General features: G+C 39.9%; 1 pseudogene; it reads right to left on the minus strand.

Annotated features, from left to right (window-relative positions):
* Positions 1-2,435: 2,435 nt before the first annotated feature.
* LOC102003968 lies at positions 2,436-15,118 on the minus strand (annotated as a pseudogene).
* Between the last annotated feature and the right edge of the window lie 940 nt (positions 15,119-16,058).

Raw genomic sequence — 16,058 nt, forward strand, 5'->3', positions numbered from 1 at the left:
CATGTATTCTCAAATTACCACTATGCCAGGAAGATTTAACTTTGGTGACCATGCAATAAAATGAAAAAAAAAAAAAATACTATGCAATTTGTTTCTACATTTTCAGACTTTAAGGATCCTTATGAAAGCCTCTAAATGAGGAGATAACATAGCAAGGCATCAAAGGAAATTTTTCCTGACAATTGCAGGGACTTCAAAACAAACTTTCTATACACCCTTCAGGACAATCCTAAATCCTCATATGAAAAACTTCTTATTCCTCAGTTCCATTTTGCAACTACATCACATTTAAAAGTCAATGTAAAATTTGTGAGACTTGTTACAAGATTTTAAAAACTTCTAAAAGTGAGGCATGTTTGCATATGTGTGTAATTGCAGGACTTTAAGAGGCTGAGGCAACAGGGTCACAAGTTCAAGTTCAGTTTGGACTTTATAGAAAGGTCTTATTATAAAATAGAGAGCTGGATACATAGGCAGATACACAGATAGGGCTAGACATATAGCTCAGTAGTAAAGAACTCCTGAATTAATATATAAAATATATAAGAAGGAAGCACTAAAGCAATATTTAGATATAAAAATAATGTTAAAATAATGAAGCCATAGAATTAAAAGACAGCAACAAGAAAAACATGCGAAGTGCCTAAAAGACATAAAGACAAATATGCATGAGGTGTTAAATAATTTCAAGCAGAGATAATAACATTCTTTTTTTAATTATGGAGAATATTGCATGTTATTATTCAACATAAAATGATGTAGCCAACAGTAACGTACAGGTATACAATTTAATATTTATTATATGCATTTTATATACATTACTTTTCAACAGCTGTACTTTTTGCATTGTGGTACAAGCTTAAAAATTTGCTGATTCACAGTTTGTAAAGCAAAAGCCTTACAAAACTCATCAAAACTCCCAAACTGATCAGAAAAGTTTTTTGGAAGACTAGAAAAATTACTTTATTGTCTTAATCATGCATTACACAAACAAAATCTTTAGTTACACCATAAAGTTAAGCACATCTAAAAAAATAAAACAGGGAAAACTAGTCCAAACACAGCAGATTCTGTGTTCTGATTCAACTATTTTTGTACCCCATTTGCAGTGTAAATAAAATTTTACTCCAAATATTTTTAAACAAGAAAATTTTGCTTGGAATCATGGTAAACCAAGATAAGTATCTTGGGGGGAAACATCTTGGATTTGTAACTTAAACTTAAAAATATTCCATTTTTTTGCCAGGCGTGGTGGCGCATGCTTGTAATCCCAGCACTCGGGAGGCTGAGGCAGGAGAATCATTGCAAGTTTGAGACCAGCCTGGGCTACAAAGTGAGCTCAAGGCCAGCCTAAACTGCACAGGGAGACCCTGTCTCAAAAAGACAAAAAAAAAAAACCCCAAAAAGCAAAAAATATTCCATTTTTAGTCTATTTTAGACTATTCAAAGAATCCCAAAATAGATATACAGGTTTCTTTAGCACATTAATAAAAAGATATAAAGACCAACAAAAAGTGAAATAAATAATAGGCCATTAGCAAGGTGGATAATTCTTGATAAATAAACTTGTAAATACAGTAAGATGTACAAAATATCATATAGTGATAGGATGCCAAGATTAGTTTTTTTAAGAGTTCATTTGGAGTACTAAACTCCATTGTTTCATTTTAAGACATTTAATAGTCCTTGGTTCATGAAGACATTTATGTGATGATGAAGGTGATTTAGCATCTTTATGAGGGACTTAACTGAGCTGTATTACGCAAAAGAAGAAAAGAAAGTGGTTATGGGTTCAGTAAGATCTCTGTGTTTTAGGGTTATACAACGCAGAAAAACTTCAATACAATCTTGAGCACTGTCGTGACAAGCTAAATATATAAAAAGACATAAAAACTAGAATTTTATCCAAACATTTTGTGCAACTAATGCTAAAATATTTAAAGTTAAATTCTTTTCTTAAAAAACAAAATAAATTTAAAGGGGAATCTGTGGCGTTCAACAGATAAACATAAGATTACTAAGAAATGAAAAAAAAGCTACTCTTGGAGCTCACTTCCCCTCATCAAGAGCACCACATTCCTAACCGTAAAGCAGCACACAGAGTCCCCCCCCCAAAGTCTTTGTAAGATCAGACTCCACAATGGCTTAAATACACCTTTAAAAAACAAACAAACAAAAAAACAAAAAATATATACTCAGTTCATATCCAGCACTATTACTGGAGTCTTTTTTCTTTCTGTCCCACAAAGTACAGTAATTACAGTTAAGACAATGACCCTAACATTAAGATGTGATTTCTACTAATTTCTGCCTGCCCCAAATGCCTTCACCAGGCAGATCTCATGTAGTGTCATATCCAGTAATCTCTTTGATGGCAGTGATGCAGACCCTTCTTTTGTCCAAGCACATCTTTTGTCATGATGAGTTTCTGTTGCTCACACAAATACTTCGGCAAGGGCATCAGCTCCTGCACTGGCAATATATGCTTTTGATGGATGGAAAGCAGCATCATAAATTGATTTGTCCAGTTTCTTCTTATGAGCTGTTATTTCTTGCACACATGTCTTGCTATCTAAATTCCATAATCTAATTGAACAGTCATGGCTTCCAGACATCAAATAGATAGGATCTACTGCCAGACTTGTAACAGCATCCAAATGAACTACCATAGAATGGATCATTTTACCTGTTTTATTGTCAAAAAATTTGATGTGTCTATCTTCATGAGCAGTTATTGTAACAGGAAGTGTAGGATGACTTACTACTCTCTTAATATGATTACTGGACTGTAAACCCGAATCTACCTGTGGTGACAGCATCACTAATGACAGTGATGTTTCTAAATCTTAAATTACTGTACTACTAGTGTTGAAAGAGGTCACCATATGGGCTGGATCACATCCTATAAAGTCAACTGATGTAGGTATTCCATGCTCCTTGTCTCCATTATAAGTGCAAATACATGGCAATTTTTCTGGTGCATTCCATAACCTAATAGTGCCACCTGCTGAACAAGACAGTAATTGATTTTTTTATGCCACTATAGGCAAAAAACAGGTCTTGTTTTTTGCCAATAGATTGCACCTGTATGAGCAACTAAAGTGCCAGCTAGAACGTTTGACTCATATGTATCACATGGATCCACATTAGGACGAGGCATATTCCACCACTGAATAGTTCCATCAATACTACCACTAAAGCACTGTTCTTCATTAGGACTAATAGTTAATGACAGAACAGGGCCAATGTGGGCCCTAAATGTATAAATAGGCTCTACATCTAAAAAGGTACTCTTTTTGGCAGGACCTGTTTTTTGCAGATTCCAAAGTTTCAGGGTATGGTCCTCAGAGGCAGTAACCAGCACAAGTTCTACAGGATGAAAAGCTAATGTCCGTCCTCCATCAAAATGGCTAAGTAATGTATACTTGGGGTTCCATGTCTTTCGAAAGGCATCTTTATTGGCAGGAAAATCATAACTATGGTCTGCATCATTTGTTACTGTCAAGTCTGCAAGGTCTCCAAGGCCCAGTACACTTAACAAAACATCATCAGAACCCATAATAAATGACTTGCCTCCTCCAGATGGAAATATTATTGGTTCAGCCCATTCTGTGCCATCCCCTGAACTTCGTGCTTCACCACCTCCTTCAGCATCTACAGCAGTCACTAAAGAATCAAATTCCTTCAGTACTTCTCAGTGTCTGGATCATCATTTAGGTCGGCAGCTAAGCCTTCATTACCTACTTTGTGTTTATTCATCCGATGCTTGTCTTTTCCTTCTGGGGTGCCTTCAATCATGTCATTTTCCTCTTCTTCATCACTGTCATCAACATTTTCTAGGAAACTGAATGTCTCAAGAACATCACCAGAGGGCCTTTTGATTTCTTGTCCTTTTTGCTTAGAAGTTTCACCACCATGCAGGATCTATTCTAAATTCTTTGTTTCTACAGATCCATTTGGCTCTAAATTAGACAGTCCAAGTAATGACCTTACCCACTGAGACCACACATCTAATATTGTGTCTATGTAACCTACTTCCTGAAGATACTGTCTTAACAGCTGTCTGCCTTGCTTCCATGTTAACTGGTTATTCTGAGGTGCTGATGGAGCCTCTGTGTCTTTGGCTTCTTCTGATTCAAAGGTTGGCATTTTCAAGTCACCTTGGTTCAGTTCTGTGCCATACTTTAATTTGTGGTACTTCGCCTTTTCTTGTTTTAATGCATACTCTAACGTCTTTATTCTTCTTACTAAATCCTTCTTAAATTCTCTTGACCTTTTCTTTCTCCTTGTAAAAATGCTACCTGTGCCTGCGGTTCGGCCTGCTCCACCTCCTAGTGGGCTCGCTCCATCTTGAACTGAGACTACTTGTGCTGGATGTAGTGCAGTATCCGCCGGATAGTGTACTGTTGCGGCTGGGACAGCTCAGGTCCTGCCGGGGAACCCGCTCCCTCTGATGCTGGAGCACCTCTGCCTCCCACTGCTCCATTGCCTGCCTCAGAGATAATAACATTCTAAGAATGAAAACGAAATACAAGAAATAAACAATACTTCAACATAAATAAAGAAGTGATTTTAAGGACTCAGAACATTAGTGCAATGTGTGGAAAAACAAACACCAATTGTCTCAGTACTTTCTTGAGGCAGAGACACAATACCTGATACAACTTAGAGCAGAGGGTTAATTTGTCTCAGTTTGTTGATGTTTCAGTCTACAGTTAGCTGGCCCTAGGAGAGAAGGGTCATGGTGGAAGAGCCTGCTGGGCTGCTCCACCTATGGGGATCAGGAAAGCATACAAGAAAAGGAAGGAAGCAGGAATAGGATTCACATCCTTATTGACCTGTATCTTCTAACCAGTTCCTACCTCAGAAAACCAAGCCAGCTGCAGTGTGCCAATAAACTCATTGATGAAATTAACTTGCAAATTAAAAATCATACAAGGTACTTTCATTTTCTACAAGTCACCAAGAAATACCTAGAAGAGAAAAAATTTTATTAAAAAATATTCTCATGGGAAATATGAATATATAAGTACAAATATAATAGATAATATAAATAGATAATTCACAAAAGGGCTTCCACAGTAAAGGGGCAACCATAAATAAGTATAAAAACAGGAAAAATGGAAATGAATATCATTCTACTTCCATAAAATTAATCAAGTTAGAAAAAATCTGATGGTGGTGGTTATGAAAACTAGGAATCTTTGCCCAGTGTGGTGGTAATGTGGATAGTCTGTGATAGATTTTAAATGGACACACACTCTATGCACTAGCAAATATGCTCCTGAGCATCTATGGCATTTTTCAAATCTATTTCAGGGGCAACAAGAAAGAGAAGGACTGCTGTGTATTTATACCATTGACAGAACTGGAAAAGCCTGCTTTCCTATAATCTTGGAAAGCATGTGTCATGATAAATCCACATGTTACCTGAAGTATGGAGTCACCAGTGGTTGAAAACCTTTGAATTATCTGGCATAAGCTCTTGAATGATCTTGAACCCTGAGAGGAAAAAAATAACTCCAAGACCCGCCATCTTTATCTCTGTATCCAAACAGAAGCCAAGTATCTCTGCCCAAATAATTCCCAATGTGTATTTGCATACACTCTTCTTCTACTACCCTCTGGCTGCCTTTCTGATACCACTAGAGTGCAAGCCTACAAAAGGTTTCACTGCTTGGTGTGCTATGTTGACACACACTGGGGCGGGGGTACAGAGACCAGGCTAAGGGGTGGCTTGAACTGAAAGTCCAGGCCTTATTTCAGCTGTGTCCTTCCCTCTCATTAGGCCATTCCCATGGGCTTCTTCTCCAGGGTACCAACATGAGAGAGCTGTCCAGTGTGTGGGGAATTGGGGAGAACTGGGGAAGGGGGTGGTTTCAGGGATGGCAGCCTCTAACCACATATGGAACACAAAACAAAGGCACGTGATCAGCTCTTTCCCCAGAGAGTAGTAAGTTACCACAAAGGAAAAAAGCCCCAAGTCTTAAAGGAAACAGTGCTAGACAGATATACCTCTAAACACAAGGAAGGGAAAACAGGAAAAGGCAGAGGAGAAAGCCAAATACTTTCACCAGGGTTCATGAAGTTAGAATGGTTCCCAGAATCTGCATCAATTCAATCTTAGGGTGGAAGTGTTTTCTTTTCAAAAGTGCACGTGGCCAGTGTTTGTGATCAATCTGCTCAGCCTTGGATGTGTTCATTGACAATTTCTATCCTGTCCCCTTGTCCTGCTCAAGCAAGTCAGACAGTATGAGTGGAGTGGTGCATCTCTCTATAATACAAAATAAATAAACAGGAAATCAAATCAAACCAAAACAAAATGAGAAAACAAGCTCATTGTTGACTCAACACAGGAAACTATCTGATCAGTTTCACATTCTACAGAGAAACATTTTAGGAAGTGTTGACTTAATGTTGCTTGAGTTACCAAGGGAAAATATCTTCATCAGCTCAAAGGCAGCTTGTTGTGGTTGATACATCATGTCAACTTGAGGAGTCCAGAGGCTAGACTAAGTGACTCAGCAGTTCTACCTGGGCTGGTAGCAGACATACAATATAAGGAGGGAAAAGAGGCTTGCTCCCACCCCTGTTTTGCTCTTGCTGCTTTTGCTGTCTTCTGCCACCATGAACTGTTGCCCTCTACTATGTGCCACTCTGCCTTGGAGCCAGCCAAGGATGGACTGAAACCTCCACAAACTGTGAGCAAAATAACCAAGATATAGTTAAAAATAAAAACTACTAAAAATGCTCTGAATACACCTAATCTAGCAAACATTATTATTATCCCTTGGCTCCTTAAAAACAGCTCAACACACTTAAACCTGTAGTTATGAAAATTTATGTAACATGTAGCCAGTTTCATTGTAAAATACTAAATATCTTGTGGACTTTATTGAACATTATGCACTTGAAATCACTGGCTGTTTTAATGTTGTTGCCTGTTGCTGACAGAGCAGTGACTCTCAGCTCTTTTCCTAGCATCTTGAGCAAGTATCATACCACATATCACTAGTGTGCAAATAGCATACAACCCCAAAATTAAATTTTCCACTGAATGCTTATCACATTTTAAAAATATTTCAGTACTGAGATTGATTTCAGAGCCTGGTGCATGTTTGTCATTCAAGTTACTTTAGATTGAAGACACAGCCGCCTGGATTTTTACCTTGTGTTGTAGGGGGTCTTGCTCCACTGACTAGGCTGCCTTGGTATTGCAGTCCTCTTGTGTCAGTGACCCAAGTGCCTGAGATTAAAGTTGGACACCTTCATGCATTACTGAGATTTCATTTAACCAAACACTGTAATGCTGGTTAACAGTGGTGATTAAAAACAAAACAAAATAATAGTATTGATAAAGAACCCCCATCTTTGTCAGGTATGGTGGCATATGTCTGTCATTGCAGCCCTCCATGGGGCTGAGACAAGATCAAAAGTTCAGTGTAAGGCACACATGGTGCTTCATGTCTGTAATTCCCAGCATTTGCGAGTCCTAGGCAAAAGGATCAGCCTGAATTTGAGTCTAACCTGGGCTGCATGAGTTTAAGGAATCCTGTACTACAGAGCAAGATCCTGATTCAAAAAATAAAAAATCAAATAAAAAACAAAACCAACCAACCAAACAGCTTCAGTGCAGCTTGAGCAACTTAGTGAGACCCAGTCTCAAATTAAAAAAAAAAAAATTATTAAGAAGTGTAGGGAATCTAGTTCAAAGCAAAAGTCTTAAGTTCAATCTCAAGTCAAACACAAATGTCACCACCTTGAAATCTTTGTATCTTGGAGAAATCCCTTCCCATCACATTTAGATGATGATATTCACTTTTTTAGGCCAGAGAAGGCCAGACAGTTTCTCAATTTTCAATTTTCTGAAAAAATAATAGGGCTGGGCATGTTTACCTACACCTCTAATTTCAGCCCTTGAGAAGCTGAGGCTGGAAGATTATGATGAGTTTGAAGCCAGGCTAGACTACATAGTGAGTTCAAGGCCACCCTGACCTGAAGTATATAGTGAGACCATGTCTCGAAAAACCAACCCCCAAAAAATTCTCAGCACTTGGGGGGTTGAGGCAGGTTTGTTGTGAGTTTCAGGATGGCCTGGGCTACATAGTGAGTTCAAGGCCAGGCTGAACTGTATAGTGAGACCTGTTTCCAAAAAAAGAGCAAGAAATATACAAACAAAAAAACAGATAGCTCCTTCAGGTACTAATACTTACCTGGAACATTTTTTCCTGCCCTTGCTAATACATTAACATCCTCTCCATTTCCCCCAGTATTCTAAACTCTATGGAAAGGCCTCACCTACATGGTCTATTTGTTGGTAGATATGCCACCTAAATGATTAATATAATTTTTTGCATTTCTCTTTGTGAGACACAGGAGTGTAACATTAACAACCAGCAGAGACCACCATGCTTGGGTAAAGGCAACATGGCACAGAATTTCAGGCAGGGAGCACAATAAGACCTTCTTCCCCAAACAAAGAGAAGTGTCTCTTTTATAGGGATGGAGAGAAGGCAGGGGACATTAGGTCGAAAGATCTCAGTGAACATCTGTGGTTAAAGTTTTCTGGCAGTCTAGCATCTCAGTGGGCAGAGTCCTTTGACATATCCATGGTAAATTTTTGGGTGTCCCCAGACGTCTCCAGGACCTGCAAAATTGTTTGTCCTATCTTATCTTATCTTCTTTCTTGTGTTTGCTAATGACAGCCTCGGTGCTGAGCTGAGTTTCCTGCAGAGAGCAGTGCTTCTGCTGGCAGGCAGGCTGGAGGCTGGGAGAGTCAGGCCAGGTTGGAGACTATGAGGAGTTCATTGCATTCAGGCACTCCAACACCAAGTCAAGTCACCAGCTATGTTAAACCTTTCATTGGATTCACATGGCATTTGTAGTCACCAGTCATGAGTGTGGCCATGTGGGGACATATCGGAAATTTAGTAATTCACTCTCATCACAAAGGAACATTGGCCTGAGGCACCAAGTTGTGGATTGGAGATCCTTTATCACAGACTTTTATAAAACTGATGTCCACCAGGTCTGCTGGTGGGAGGAATGAGAGCAGGGAAGCTGCACATCACAGCTCCTCAGCTCGGCCCTTCCAGGAACAGGCTCTCCCCACAACTCCCACTCTCCTTGTACACTTGATAATGTTGCTGTTGGCTGGGGCTGCCTGAGACTGCACTCTGGGCTGGCTGTGTGGCCGTGGGAAAACAGGGTGCTGAGTACCCAAAATGTATCTTCTTCAGCCAGGGCAGAAGGGACAGACAGTACACAGTGCTAGACACAGAGGGGTGGGACAACTCGAACTGGAGCTGCAGCTCCAGTCTGCCATTTCAGTTTCTATCTCTTCCATCTGGACCTCTCCCCTGTCCTGTGCAGACCAATCTCAGAGCACCCGTCCCACAGCGTCACCATTTTGTGGCTTGAGGGTCTGCCACAGTCCTTCTTCCACAACCTGTAGCCTGTACAAATACTAAAGCGTGGAAGTTTATCCAGCTGGCTGGACTCTTCTCAGTATGCCCCAGATCTGGAGTTTGGCACTGGGAAACAGAAACCTCCTGGCTTGGACCAGCTGATTGGACAGTCCATCCAGCCCACCCCCTTAATGCTGATTTGCTCCTGTTGCTTGTCCAGCCCTCTAAACAGGTTGACAAGAGAAGTGAATCCCTACCAGTGTAAGCTGAGCTCAAATGGTAGATTGTAACCCAGAGGCTTCAAGACCAGTTTCTTTCCAATAATGCCGACCCGCTCTGCCCTTTGTTTAAGAAGTGTTTATTTCTGGTTTTACAGAGCTGTTTCTGCCTTTTTTTTTTTTTTTTTTTATCACAGGGATTCACTCTGTAGTTTAGTCTGCCTTAGACCTCACTATGTAGCCCATGCCGGCCTTGAACTCTGTGAGCTCTCCCTGCAGCAGCCTGCTCCTCTCTGGGATAACTGGCATGCACCATCATCCTTAGCTTCTCCTGTCTTCTTCTAGACTCAGTCTCCCCTTGTTCTGCCCCTCAAAAAGGCATCACAAGTGTGCAAAGACAGTTCCAGAGTTAAAGTACTGTGGAAAAATTACTGTAAGAGAACACCATGAGTTCAGGCAAGGCCACAATATAATGCATAGATGGAGGGACTGCTGTTGTGAGAAGTAAAAATTTGCAATAAGTTTGTTGGTTTCATGGACAAGACTTTTTCACGGTGTATCTCTCAACTTACTCATTGTAATATACATATATATGGGAATATAATAATTGAAGGGAAGGGAATATAATAATTGAATAAATAAATGCATTTCATGATGTTGAGGTAGGGAAACTTAAAAGCCTTCAGACTGACTGAAAGCTTCCTATTTGTGCAATTTCCTCTGCATATGTAAAAACTCTCCATCTTTCAACACATTACTAATCCTAGAAGAAAAATATTACCTGGAATCACCTGACACTCTTGATTAACACCTTGTTTGGAATATTAGTAAAACATTGTCTGGTGTGCCTGGTTGAGTCATGGAAGTGTAACATCAATGATCAGAACTTCTCCCTCCCACTTGCTCTCTGGCACTTCTTTTGCTCTGTGCTTCCCTATTCTCATATCCTGGTTACCTTTCTTTCTTCATTTCCTTCCACTCTGGTATTTCTCCTTTCTACTCAAACAATATCTGACTTCAATCTCTGAAACCCTGAGCTAAAATATATCTCTATTCTTAAGTTTTGTATGCCAGGTATTTTATGCCTATACAAAGAAACTAATACAATTAATGGGTATCTGAGGAAAAAGAACTGCCAAATGTATCAAACCATTCTTTAGAAGACTATACAAATGAATTTTCTCTATTAACTCCTTTTCCTTGATTTTCTGTGTATAAGCATATTTCAGTCTGATTCCAGCAACACTTTACATACAAAACCACTTTCCCAGGAAAACCACGTGGTAGCCAGTGAGTGCCTCTGAAAGGACAAAACCCTCCACACCGTTTTCACATGTGCCACCTGCTTCCCACTGCTTTGCACCTGTGGTTGTCAATCCCACTTCAAGAGCCATTCTGAGCAGATGGGAGCAACACACCAAATAGGTCTGCAGCCAGGATACACCGAGGGGATGGTCAAGGCCTTTCCTCTTTAGTCTCAAAATACATCTCAGCTTCAAGTCATTGGGTTGATGACTCTGCTTCACACTACTGTGTTATGGGCTTCACACCAATATTGATAGGTTGTGTGATGTAATATACTCAAATCAAGTCTTTTAACTTAAACCAGAAGTCTTTGCTTTCCTTCTGTGATTATTAATGAATAAGAAAAATCCAATTCTAAGATACTGAATCTGGTTTTAATACATGCAAGACTTCCTACTTATTGAAAAGCAATGATGCCATGAAACTTATTTCCATATGACAAAATGCATGGAAAAAAACCTGTGTTAAGGACTGATGATATAGCTAGTGGCACAAGTGCTGCCTGGCAAGCACAGGTCCTGAGTTTGATTACTGGTATCAAAAACAAAAACAAAAACAAAAACAAAAAAACCTGTATTTATTACTTTTCTTGGCTAAGGATGTAGCTCAGCGGCACAGTGCCTGCCTAGCAATTGCAAGGCCCTGAGTTTGATTCCCAGTACCAAAAAAATTACTTTTCTCATTGCTGAGACAAAATACCCAACACCCAAAGTTAAAAGGGTAAAGGTTTATTTAGCTTACACTTAGCAGAGGTTTCGATCCATAATTGACTGGCTCCAAAGCAGGGTGGTTTGGCAGAGGGCATCAGTTCAATGGTGGCAGAAGACATCAAAGCAACAAGAGGGCAGAGGGACAAGCCTCTGTCTGTCCCTTATATTGTATACAGGATACCTGCCCTAGAGAGGGTGCAGCACTCACACCTTTGATCCCAGCATTGGATCCATCACAAACTGTAGATTCCATTGCCTCCAAAAAGCCTGTCCCCTATGACTGCATGAGCCTTTGGGTGTACATCCAGAGACAAACCATAATAAAAGCTAATGAAATGTGAATTGTCCATTCTTTACTGTGTGTTGGTAGTTTCCTCAGCATTCCAGTTGAATATTACCATAAAATGCTCTATGCCTAAAGATTTGCATACTCTACTTTTTTAGAACAATCTCTTGATTCTCTCATGGCACTATAGATCCATTTAATTATGTCTCAAACCTAGTCCTAAGCATTTAAATGGAACTGACCTAAAATTTAATCTTCTGGAGGTTCAATCACATTCCACATTTCAACTGTTGTTTGTTTGTTTGCTGTTTTTGAGACAGAGTCTCACTATGTAGCTCAAGCTGGCCTTGAACTCACTGTATAGCCTAGGCTGGCCTCAAGGTCACGGTGAACTTCTTGCCTGAGCCTCTCAAGTGTTGGGATCATAGGCATGTGCCACTACTTAGCTTATTTCAACTGTTTATTTGAAATCATATTACAGTAAAAGGGAGATATTCTGGGTGAATTCTATAAACAAATTTATTGTGGCTCTTCTGCACAGCCTGTTATACCACAGGAACTATGAGAACACACATAGAATATTACATTACTGATTCATACTTTAGGAATTCTTATAAAAGTTTTTCCAAGACTCTTAAAGAATTCTAAGTGAAAATTCTGTGCTTTGTGTCACAGTGCTTTGTGAGCTGTTATAATTGTTTCTTGGTGCAAAACTATCTGAAATCCAGAAGAACCAAGGAAGCTTAAAAACTAGAAAATGTGATAATTATTATTTTTTTAAAATTGTTTTTATTTGTAACTGATAAGTGGGATAAAAAGTTAAGTCCCACCCACTGAACCTGTTGAAAGGAGAAAATGTCTTGATACTCAGTTGATAATCAAAATCAAATAAACTTATAAATCCTGTCAATATACCAGAAAATTGTTTAGTAATCAAAGCTATCTTTTTCATTGCATAACATTTTGCATTATCTGGGTCTACAGATACAAAAGACCAGTAGAATCTACTCCCCCTCTATGTCATGAGAAAAACTCCAGACATATCCATATTTTCCCCAGTCCACGTATCACAGCTGCTTCAAAGCCACTGACCAGCTGCATTGGGCACCTGAGTTAGCTGAATGCAGCATGGGCAAAAATTCCAGGCGGCTTCCAAATCTGAAGGGGCTTTCCATTTCTCTCTCTCCACAACACATTCTTTCCAAATCATTTGATCTCTGCCATTACACCTCCACTCTTTGTCCCACCCGATATGGTCTGCATTATACAGTGTAGTTAGAGAAGGCCAAAGGGATGTCTCTGTTTGATGCCCTCTGGTGTCACACACAAGCTGGAGAAAAGGCCAGATTCAGGGAGATTTTCAGCTAATCCTGTGTGTTTTTCCTTGCTGGACACTTTCCCACAGGCCATTACCATGGCCTTCTCCAGAAAACCAACCTAGAAGGGCATTGGGAATATAGGAGGACTCATGGGGAATTCAGACATTCCTAACCCTTTGTCAGGGTGTAACAAAGACCCTTGAAAACTTTCTTTTTCCAGAGGGAGCATGGTTTCTGCACAGGGGGAGGATCTCCCAGGCTTGGTGGAGATAGGGCTGACAGGTATGCCTGTAGCTCCTTGATGTTCAGACAGGGAGAAGTGGGGATAGGACCTAGGATGCCAATAGTATAAAGTCTGTGTTATTCTCTGAGATAAGAAAAGCAAGAAGTTTTCCCAGAATCAAGACAATGTAGACTTAGGAGTGAAAAAGTAGTTCCTCTTGGGCAGCGCTGATGCTACTTTTCTTGAGCTAAGTTGTTCCTCCATGAGTCTCTGCTTGACATCAGTTCTCTCCCCTCTCTGTTTTAATGAAAAATAAACTGAGTAATATCCCTTTATTTGTAAAGGCTGTGTTGTCATGTATACCTAAGGTATGCTTCTAGCACAACACTAGTATCAATGACCATATGAACCACATACATATTGCTTTTTCCTATACATACAAATCTATAATAAAATTTAATGTTTTTGACACAGCTGGAGATTAACAATAATAGGCAATGATGAGCTAGAGTTATAATGACAAGGTATAATTAATGTCATCTGAATGCTATCCTTCTCTGAATGTCTCACCTTATACTTGTAACCAGCACTGCAAAATGGAATTTTAGATTTCCTTTCTTTAGAGTCAAGTGTCTTCCAAACTTCCTCAGGCCTAGGGCATGAACGGTTCTCCCACTTCTCAGCCTAGAAGAATGGGCAGAATGTGGAGGTCCTGCCATACAAAGAATACACTGGTCTTGGCACCAGGCCAACAAAATTTCATTCTCTTGGGCAAGGTTTTGAGCCTGAGACATGACGACCAACCTTCACTTATTCCTGGGTCTGGACCCTTGGCCACATTATAGAGATTAAAGAGCAGAGTGCAAAAAAGTTGCAAAGCAAAAGCAAGATTCATTGCAATAAGTGGAAGAGACTCTTCTGGAAAGGAGGAGCCCCAGAGGTGAGAGTCAGGAACTCCTCAGACCAGACTCATTTTATGAGGTTTAGGCAGCTTCCTCCTCTTGAGATAAGAAGGTAAGATACTGCTAAGAATGGCTGGGAAAGGAGGCTGACAAGATCCTAGAACACAGCTGCAGAACAGTTCTCAAAGCCCTGCATCTGGACTTCTTTTGGGAACTTGGGCAAGCTCCACCTTCAACTCATATGTTTCCCATAACTCTGAGCTTGCCTACAGTTTGAACTCACGTGGAGGGCCACCAGGAGAGCTCTCCTTGAAAGAAGAGAATTTGTTTCCATTTTGGCTAAACCTGGCTCTAATTCCATGTTCAGAGCTGGGTAGGATATTTCTTTACCCCCTCAGTTGGTGTTAAGCAATGCAAATGGGTATAGCCAAGGTGCTGATGTGTAGTCTTTAAAGCAATGTGATACTCCACCTTTATCTTCCAACTAGTATGCATGAGGTAGGTCCAGTGATGCCATGCTGTTGGCTGAGACTGAGGTTTGAGAAAGAATGCATGACAACGCAGGGCATGAAGACTAGACATCAAAGCTGAAGCACAAACCCCAAAACATAAGATACTTTCTCAAACTGTGTTATGCAGATTATTCTTTCTGCATATTTCTCTCTGCATATTGAGGGTGATTTCAGGCCTCCTACCTAGCCCAGCTCACAGCACCCATGTACTTCCCATCATTCTCATAGTCACTCATCCTCAAGCCACTCCCTTCTTCACAAAATAATAAGACCTGGGTTAGGCCCTGGGTTAAGGCCTCTTTTTCTAGTTAGCCATTGTTCTAACTGGATTTAGGAGCCCCTTGGATCTCCACCATTACAGATTTGTGTTTATCTCTTTATTCTTACCATGGGCTGCACTGGAAGTGGCAGATTAGGATTACTTATTGAAATTCCAATAACTAACTTTTCTTGGGATTACAAATATAAACTCCACCAGACTGTGACAAAGTCCTGACAGGCTTCCTGTAAATTCGCCTTAGTATGCAACATATATAATGTAGGTTTCCCTTAGGCCAATCAGTAATAATGAGATAACATGTAACCAATCAGTAACTGCCAAATACTCTGCTTCTGTACTTCCCACTTGGAAATTCCATGTAAGTCCTAGACTACCAGAGATCTGAGCCTGACACTTTGGGAATGATTCCTGGTCAAGTCCATTGATGTTAATAAATCTGCTTCTAAATCCTGGGTGATGTCTTGGTGTTTCTGTTTGCTGCTACAAGTTGACTGGGCTAATTATTCTGAGAATAAGGGTTTATTAGAGTGGTTAATGAAATATGGACAGATTAAAATATTTTACCTCTTACATTCCTGCCCTTTCGTCCTTGTCAGAGCCTTATCCCTGGGATTTATAGGTTGGACAGAAGAAGTCTCATAAAAAATGTAGCTTAGCATTAGTGATTAAGTAAGGGGATGTAAATGTATCTAGTTCAGTAATATAATGACCCCGGAGTGAGAATATATATACATATGTGCATGTGTATTATGGATTTCTCCCCTCACTGCAATTCCTGCCGAGTAGCTATGGTTCTCTGCGCTGGAAAAACCTATCAGTGTATATGTTTTATATATAAATAAGAGGTTTTTTTAAAAGTATCCATCTCTTACCTTCTTTACATTTTATTGGAGGTG

The sequence above is a fragment of the Chinchilla lanigera genome, unplaced genomic scaffold, assembly GCF_000276665.1.
Source record: "Chinchilla lanigera isolate Chin_1 unplaced genomic scaffold, ChiLan1.0 scaffold00082, whole genome shotgun sequence".
Taxonomy (NCBI): domain Eukaryota; kingdom Metazoa; phylum Chordata; class Mammalia; order Rodentia; family Chinchillidae; genus Chinchilla; species Chinchilla lanigera.